A 9,579-nucleotide genomic window follows, 5' to 3' on the forward strand; every position below is an offset into this window, starting at 1 on the left:
GGGATAGGAACTAATTTATTCTCTCAAAAATATACTGAGGGCCAGGCGCGGTGGCTCATGCCTGTAATCCCAGCACTTTGGGAGGCCGGGGTAGGCGGATCACTTGAAGTCAACGTGGTGAAACTTTGTCTCTACTAAAAATACAAAAAGTTAGCTAGCTGGGTATGGTGGAGGGCACCTGTAGCCCCAGCCACTCCAGAGGCTGAGGCAGGAGAATTGCTTGAGCCTGGGAGGTGGAGGTTGCAGTGAGCCAAGATCGTGCCACTACACTCAAGCCTGGGTGACAGAGCAAGACTGCCTTTAAATATATACTGAGGCTGGCTATGATGGTATGCACCTGTAGTCCCAGCTATTCAGGAAGCCAAGGCAGGAGGATTACTTGAGGCCAGGAATTTGAGACCAACCTGGACAACACAGCAAGACGCCATCTCTACAAAAAATAAAAATAATAGCTGGGCATGGTGGCATACACCTATAGTCCCAGCTACTTGGGAGGCTGAGACAAGAGGATAGCTTAAGGCCAAGCACAGTGGCTCACACCTGTAATCCCAGCACTTTGGGAAGCTGAGGCAGGAGGATCACTTGAGCCCAGGAGTTTGAAACCAGCCTGGGGAATACAGTGACACCCCACCTCTATAAAAAGTTTTTAAAATTAGCATGCAGCCAGGCGCAGTGGCTCATGCCTGTAATCCTAGCAGCACTTTGGGAGTCCGAGGTGGGCAGATCACCTGAAGTCAGGAGTTCGAGACCAGCCTGGCCAACATGGCGAAACCCCGTCTCTACTAAAAATATAAAAATCAGCCCGGTGTGGCAGCGGGCACCTGTAATCCCAGCTACTCAGGAAGCTGAGGCAGGAGGATCGCTTGAACCTGGGAGGCAGAGGTTGCAGTGAGCCGAGATTGTGCCACGGCACTCCAACCTGGGCGACAAGAGTGAAACTCCATCTCAAAAAAAAAAAAATTAAAATTTTAAAAAAGAATTAATTATTTTGGAAAGGCTTTGCATGAATAAGGCATGAATCTTTGAACACCCCTGAGATTTCTAAGCATTGTGTTCAGTGGGCTTCAGGCCTTGACTCATGCCCTGCAAAGCACCCTAGCAGAATGGAACGCTCTCCATGAATAAAGATAAAAGCCAAAGATGGTGCTAGGTCAGCGAGGTCCTGGCCTGAAAAAGACAGTCCCCTCCAGTGGGATTTCTTAAACAGACTGTCTAATAAAGGTACGATTTGCAGAGGTGCGAGCAGGGTTAGGGATGTAGGGATGGTAAGGATCTCAGGTGCCAGCAATGGGAGGAAAAGTTTCCTGCCAGATTCTGCTGAGTCCTGGAGGAACAAAGGGAGGAATGGTGTGACCGAGGCCTTAGTGAGAACTGGGATCATGGAGGAGGGGCTGCTGATGGCATTGAGGCTCCCAACTTGGGAGCAGCAGGCAGAGAGGAGGGGATCCTCCAGCCCCCTCTAGTATTCTGCCTGTGCCTCCCTTTGACCAAACCCACCTCGAAGTTGAAGGGCAAGGGAGCTTGCTGATGGGGTCAGTAGAGGTCAGCCTCATAGGCAGAGGGGATGGAGGAGGGATGGTGTGGTGGACTGAATGATGGCCCTCAGAGACATCAGTCCTAATGCCTGGACCTAATGCCTGTGCATGCTACCTGATAAGGAGAAAGGGTCATTGCAGATGTGATGAAGTTGAGGCTCTTGAGATGAGATTACCCGGGTTTATCCAGCTGGTCCTTAAATGCAATCACAGGTGTCCTTTTCTTTCTTTATTTTTTTTATTTTTTATTTTTTATTTTTTGAAACAGGGTCTCACTCTGTCACCCAGACTGGAGTGCAATGGCAGGATCTCAGCTCACTGCACTGCAACCTCTGCCTGAGTTCAAACGATTCTCCAGCTTCAGCCTCCCGTGTAGCTGGAACTACAGGCACAAGCCACGCAATTTGTCTTTTTTGTAGAGACAGGGTTTCACCATGTTGGCCAAGCTGGTCTCGAACTCCTGGGCTCAAGCTCTCCTCCCACTTAGGCCTCCCAAAGTGCTGGGATTACAGGTGTGAGACACATTGCCCGGCTCACAGGTATCCTTATAAGAGGGAGTCAGGCCAGGGACAGTGGCTCATGCCTGTAATCTCAACACTTTGGGTGGCAGAGGCAGGAGGATTGCTTGAGCCTGGGAGGTCGGGGCTGCAGTGAGCTATGATCATGCATAGCTATATCTCTGTCCATTCAACTACCATCCAGACCAAGAAGTAGGACGTGCCCACTGCAGAAGGCTCCCTTCCACGTACCTCCTGCTGGATCTCCATGACATGTCTCCTCCCGGACTCTCCCCAACCAGAGTAATTACAATTCTCACATCTGTTGCCATGGATCATTTTTGCCAGGTATGAGACTTCATATAAATGGAATCATACAGTATGTAATCTCTTGTATCTGGCACTTTTCACTCCACATTACGCCTGTGAGTTTCCACCATGTTTTAGCACGTATCAATAGCTCATTCCATTTTATTAATGAATCGCATTCCATGGTATGAGTCTATATTAATTCATTTACACATTCACCTGTTGCTGGATATTTAGCTATCTTCACTTTGAGACTTGCATAAATGAAGCTGCAGTGAACATTCATTTGCCAGTCTTTGTGGATATATTGTTTTTATTTCTCATGGATAAATAACTGGGGTGAAATTGCTGGATCATAGGAATGCTCAGCTTTAGTAGACACTGACAAAACATTCCCCAAAGCAATCATGCCAATTTACACTCCCACCAATGATACAAGAGAGTTCCAGGTGCTCCACATCCTCACCAACACTTGTTATTGTCAGTCCTTTTCATTTTAGTCATTCTGGCAGCAGAGTAAGAGTATCTCCTCATAGTTTTGATTTGATCTCCCTGATAACTTATGCTGAATTCTTTTTCATGTGATTATTATTACTATTATTTTTTGGTCTGGAGTCTTGCTCTTTCACCCAGGCTGGAGTGCAGTGGCACAATCTTGGCTCACTGCAGCCTCTGCCTCCCGGGTTCAAGTGATTCTCCTGCCTCAGCTTCCTGAGTTGCTGGGACTACAGGCACGTGCCACTACACCTGGCTAATTTTTGTATTTTTAGTAGAGACAGAGTTTCACCCTGTTGGCCCAGCTGGTCTCAAACTCCTGACCTCAGGTGATCCACCCCCTTGGCCTTCCAAAATGCTGGAATGACAGGTGTGAGCCACTGCACCTGGCCTGAATATCCTTTTTTTTTTGTAAAGTGCTTGTTCATGTCTTTTGCCCATTTTAAAAATCAAGATGTCTCCTTTTTGTTGATTTGTGAGAGTTCTTTATATATTCTGGATATAAGTTTGTTATCAAGTGCACATATGGCAGATATCTTCTGTCATATTCTGAGGATATAGGAAGAAAACTAAAGTTTTCGGCTCACTGCAACCTCTGCCTCCTGGGTTCAAATGATTCTCCCCCCCCTCAGCCTCCCTAGTGGCTGGGATTACAGGTGTGCACCACCACACCTGGCTAATTTTTGTATCTTTAGTAGAGATGGAATTTCGCCATGTTGGCCAGGCTGGTCTTGAACTCCTGGCTTCAAGTGATCTGCCCACCTTGGGCTCCCAAAGTGCTGGGTAGAGCTGCCAGGCCCTCAGCAGGTGCACCACCCTCCAGGAACCTCCATGTGTTCAGCTATCCAGAAGCTCTCTGAACCCAGTCCCTTTGGGTTTTTAAGGAGGCTTCATTACAGAGGCATGGCTAATTAAAGCATTGGCCGCTGGTGATGAACTCAACCTTCAGCCCCTCCCTCCTTCTGAGAAATTGGGAGGTGGGCTGAAAGTCCCAACCCTATAATCCTGCCTTGACCTTTCTTGTGACCAGACCCTATCCTGAAGCTACCAGCCATTAGTCAATTAATTAGCATACAGAAGACATCACTTTGGAGGTTCCAAGCATTTAGGAGTTGTATGTCAGGAAAGGGGCAGGAGGAATGAAGACCAGATATATATTTCACACTATCACACCATTCACCCCTGGTCTTTGGACATGGTTCCCTTATACCAAAAGAATACACAACTCAAAAGATACTGCCACGTTACTAGAATCCCATTCAATCATGACTAATTGGTTCAGTCCATCATATTGTATGAATGTCTCCCAGAGTAAGACCACTCAAGTTTGCAGCCTTCCATTCTATCTTGTCAGGTTCTAAAAGCAGGAGTGGTCTCTGCACACATATAGTTTCACCCTCTCAGGCATCTGGTATAATTGAGCTAAGAGACAATGTCATCCCACGTTCTGAGCATCTTTCAAGGTGTTAACGTAATATTAGATTTCCTTCATTACATAACCCATTTATTCATTCCTTTACCTTCAGCTACCATTCTTCCTTCTCTTCATTTATATCCAAACTTTTCCATCTTTGCAAGGAACACTGTGCTTGTCTAGTCTGCAGGCAGCAATACTAGTCTAGCAAGTACCTGCCCCACAATCCACTCCCATTCAGACTGGGTAAGGTTACACAGGTGCAGAACTAGTGGGCTGGTTTCACTACCAGACAATATAGCTGCATCCACTATTAGCCCCAGTTTTGCCAGATAGGATGGAGGTACAATCTGCCTCTATCAGGCCTTTAGGGAATTCTGACAAAAAAGGGATATGAAGAGATTTGTTAAAGGATGCAAAATTATAGCTAGATAGGAGGAATGAGTTCTAGTGTTCTATAGCACTGTAGGATGACTCCAGTTAACAATAATATATAGCTTCAAATAGCTGGAAGGGGGATAGTGAATGTTCCCAACACAAAGAAATGAAACATTTTTGAGATGATGGATATGTGAATTACCCTGATTCAATCACTATACATTGTGTGTATTGAAATATCACTAGGTACCCTGTAAATATATACGATTATTATATGTCAAGTACAAAAAAAAATAACCAACAAACAAAATAACATAGCTACATTTTTTTGCTTAGGAATCATCCCTGCTTCCAGCACTTGTAGTTTCAAGACCTGGTTCTCATCCTAGTGTTACTAACATGCCAGGGGTTTAGTCTAGTTCCCATTGCTAGATGCACAGAAAGCCAACCCCTGAGACAATAAGGGTTGCCAGGGAAGAAGATTTTAACTGGGTGCTGAAGCCAGGGAGAATGGGAAATCAGTCTCAAATTCACTTCTGACGGACTAAAACTGGGGGGTTTATATAGTGGTGAAGGAATGTGAAACAGGAATTAGGGAGGAGTAAGGAAGCAATCATGAGAAATGAGGGATTTAGTCTCTCGTTGTCTGTGTGGTATAATCTGGTGAGTTTCAGTCCTTTGCCTGAAGGTCAGTTCCAAAGGAAAGAACTCAAGTGAGACAAATGTAAATTTCAAATTTTAACACCAAAAGGGTCACTTTCTAGGCTTATTCAAAAACTCAGCAGGTGAGATGGCTCACTCACACCTGTAGTCCCAGCACTTCTGGAGGCTGAGGCAGGAGGATTGCTTGAGGCCAGGAGTTTGAGATCAGCCTGGCCAACATGGCGTGACCCTGTCTCTACAAAAAAAGTTTAAAACTTGCCAGGCATGCTGGCATGCATCTGTAGGATATGCAGGAAGCTAAAGTAGGAGGATCACTTGAGCCCAGGAGATGGAGGTTGAAATGAGCCAGGTTTGCACCACTGCACTCCAGCCTAGGTGACAGAGCCAGACCCTGCCTCAAAAAAACAAAACAGTAAATACCACTTCTATGGGACAATTGGGTTGGTTTTACTAGGACCACTGCATCAGGTAGGAGAAAAAAATGAGGTTATATCTGGAAGAAAGAAAAAAATATATAGTCATTATAGCAACTTGGCAAGAATTGCATAGCCACACCAGCATTCTCCCCACCCCCACTTTCCCAGGTCAACCAGAAAACAGGAAAGTCTAGTGGTGACGCTCCTCTAGTCCCATCAGGTTGAGTGTGAGCACACACTCAGGAGGGCAGGTAAGCCAAATCTTCCTGTTTTTTTTTTTTAATTTTTATTTTTATGGGTACATTAAAAAAAATTATGGCTACATCCTTCATGCTTTTATCTCCCCTGTTTTCGACAACCAATGTTTTAATTGCTCATTCCACTTCTTGATCAAATTATTACCCAAAGGACAGCTCTCTGCCCATTGCTGGACATTATGGGCTAGACAGTGTGTTCCTTGGTCGGAAGAAATGACGGCAGCCTGTGCAAATGTGTGTAATATATTCTGTTCTGATTCTTTTACAGCACTCTGAGCATTTGCATCTTCCACTGGGTAAGCAAAGGCCAGCCCAGAGTCAACGTCTATTCCTGTCAAGACCCATTTGTAGCCCCCCAGGGCTGCTAGCATCAGCCTCACTTGCCAGCCGTGCTTGGGACCTTCCCACCAGGGAATCTGGCCCATAGCCATCTGCAGTTTCTGTCTCTCCTGCTGGCAGACAGAACAGTTCTTAGTGGCATTATGTGCCTGAGAGGGTGCAATAGAAACATATTTAGATTCAGCCCATCTCTGCACTGCTGCAGTGCCCTCATGTCCTCTCATTTCATGCACCCAGGTGGCCACCTTAAGTGAGCACACAGGGATATCTGCTTGTCGATTTCAATCACCTTCCAGACCTGGAAGAGAGCTCTTCTGGTGGGCATTGACATGTCCTACCTTAAGGACCCCTCAAATTTCCAAAGGGCTGTGTGTGTCCCATATGGACATCCCTTTAATAGGCTAGGTTTCCATTATCCACCTGCTTGACTATATGGCCAAGCCATTGGCCACCGCCTGTGAGTCAGTAAAAACCCACACGGAAGGGCTTTTACCACTGTTCAATTCTTCAGCATGCCATTCAGCTCACCGGACGGATTTGTTTTTATCTTCTTTGATCAGAATGGCATCCTTCTAAATAGAACGTGGTCTTTTCATCTTGGCACTGTCATCTGCACACCAAGCAGCTCTTTGTTGGCTAGTTGAGAGCTGTTTATAGGGCACTGTCCAAGTGGCAGTAGGATCCAGCTGTTCCCCATACGCTTCCAGAGTCAGTCCGAGGGAGAAAGAGGCTCCTTTTTCATTAGTATCTCCTCCTTGCATTCCCTAGGTAGCAAGATCCTGTATAAATCATTTCTAATTTATTAGGGGACTCTTCTGGGCATTTAAATCTCCATTAGAGTGTTTTTAAACATAATCCAAGATATTATTGGTATTTCAGGCTTCAAGATCATTTTATGTCCTCAGTCATAGGGGTAGCTTGAATTAATATCCCATAGAAAGTAGTATTATGCTCTTCAAATTGAAATTCTGTAGTCCAGAGTCTCAGTAGTTGTCACTGGAAGGTGCTTATAGGCTGTTCCCATAGGCCCCAGTCTGGGTTCCATACAGGGCTCTGTCTCAGAGAATTTGTCCATAGCATCACTCTGTCTTCTATTCTACATTTTGTGGGCTCCAGAGATCTGACTGGTTCCTATTTAGCATGTCCAATTAATATTGATTAAAGGCAGATTTACATGGCTTTTGTTTCATAATGCTAGGTATGGGAAACATTTCCCAGTCTGATACAACATCCATCCCCATAATATAATCAGGTAAAATCACTTCAGAGAAAATGTGTTCAAATATACCAACTCTCCTATAAAGGTTTATCTTAATTCCACCAACCCTCACTTTCCTAACTGTAGCCTCTATTAGAACTTTATTAATGGGTTTTGGTTTCACAATACTACAACCCTTAAATTTTTATGTTCTCTCAATCTAATCCCAAGTCAGGACTTCACCAATGGATGTTGGTACCATAGTCAGTGGACCTCCCATATCAAGATGTCCCAAGAATTTCTCTTCTGCATCCCTGATCATTTTGTCCACTTGTGTACATAAGGCTTTAGGTCCCCATCAGGGCGATGAGCATAAGAACTCTTGCTTGTTGGTTAATCTTTATCTTGATTAAAATGCCAGACTATCACCCCAGAAAATTTCAGATCAGATGTCTTATTTTAATCTTTGCTTTCTGACTTTTAAAATTTCTCCAAACTAAGGTAAATACAGCAAACTTTTTTGGAACCCTTTAATGTTAGGGAACCAACAAGTACTCCCTTTGGCCCACCCAACCTTAAATAGTATTATATTAAGACTTTTGTTCTAACTCCATCAATTTCTGTTTTACTCATCCCACTTCTGACACCAAATCTGAGGCTATAGGGAAGACAACCAAAGTGCTTTTTCTATTCTCTCACTCAACAATCAACACTTCTCTTTTGATTGGTGTCACCAAGAATTGTGTAGGGATTTCTCCCCACCAGCAACCAATTAATCAGTTCTGCAGTGGACACGAATTGGGTGTACTCCAATTCAATCCTCATACATCTACCTGGACTTCACAGCAGATCCCACAAGTTAAGGGCTTGGTCCCACAAGACTGTCCCCCACTTCCAATGCCAATTGTAGGCTCCAGGTTCTTTACCTGTGCTTCTGACTGACCAGCTATAAATTGGGGTTCCGTAACACCTTTCTCTTCAATTAATTTTTTAGAGCAGCTCAAAGAACTTAGAAAAACACTTATGTTTACCAGTTTATTAAAAAGGATATTACAAAGGATACAGGTGAAGAGACGCACAGGGTGAGGTACAGGGGAAGGAGAATGGAGTTGCCATGCCCTCTCCAGGCATGCCACCTTCCAGGAACCTCCGTGTGTTCAACTGTCCGGAAGCCCCCTAAACCCAGTCTTTTGCGGTTTTTTAATGGAATATTCATTACATAGGCATGATTGATTAAATCGTTGCCCATTGGTGCTCCACTTAACTTTCACTCCCTCTCCCCTCCACAGAGGCTGGGAGACGAGCTGAAAGTCCCAACCTTTCAATCATGCCTTGTTCTTTCCTGTGACCAACCCCCATACTGAAGCTACCTGGGGCTTGCCAGTGGACGTAGCGGGGGTGTTACGAAGACCAAATATACATTTCACAGTATCACACATTTATAGCTCTTGGGATGTAAAAAATTCCCCATGTCTCTTTTTCCTCACCTGTGAAATAGGGATAAAGATAAGTTCTGCCTCAGAAGGGTGTCGTGATGCTTCAAGGAGATAATATGTACAAAGTGCTTAGAAAGATCCCTACACTGAGTAAGCACTCATATTTTATCAGGCATGGGATGGGCCATTTCAGGAAGAGGGAGCTCCTGTTCTCATCCTAAGTCTGAACGGTCCGGAATTCAAAGAGGATCAATAAATGGCCTTTCACCAGGATCACAATGGATTTTGTAGAGTGGTGGGCTGGCAAGCTGATTCAGTGTTCACCATTGCTGTGGTGTAAATCCTCCCAACATGGCCAGTTTCAAGCTAATAATGGTTTAACACCTGGCTTGCACAATTTCTGAAAATTTAATAATCAGCTCTTTTGAGCCAGTGCAAGCCACCTGCAGAACACCATTAACTTTTGCATCACCCAGTTTTGTGAACGCAGGCAGGTCTCTTCCTCCCTCTGTATCTTACTTCCCTCCATCTCTCCAAACGGAGCTAAGCCATCCGACTCATTCATGCAGTACGTATTTATTTGAGTACGTACTACATGTCAGTCACTAGGTTGGGCTCTGGAAATCCAGCCTTGAACAAAAG

The sequence above is a fragment of the Pan paniscus genome, chromosome 20 (genome assembly GCF_029289425.2).
Source record: "Pan paniscus chromosome 20, NHGRI_mPanPan1-v2.0_pri, whole genome shotgun sequence".
Classification (NCBI taxonomy): Eukaryota; Metazoa; Chordata; class Mammalia; order Primates; family Hominidae; genus Pan; species Pan paniscus.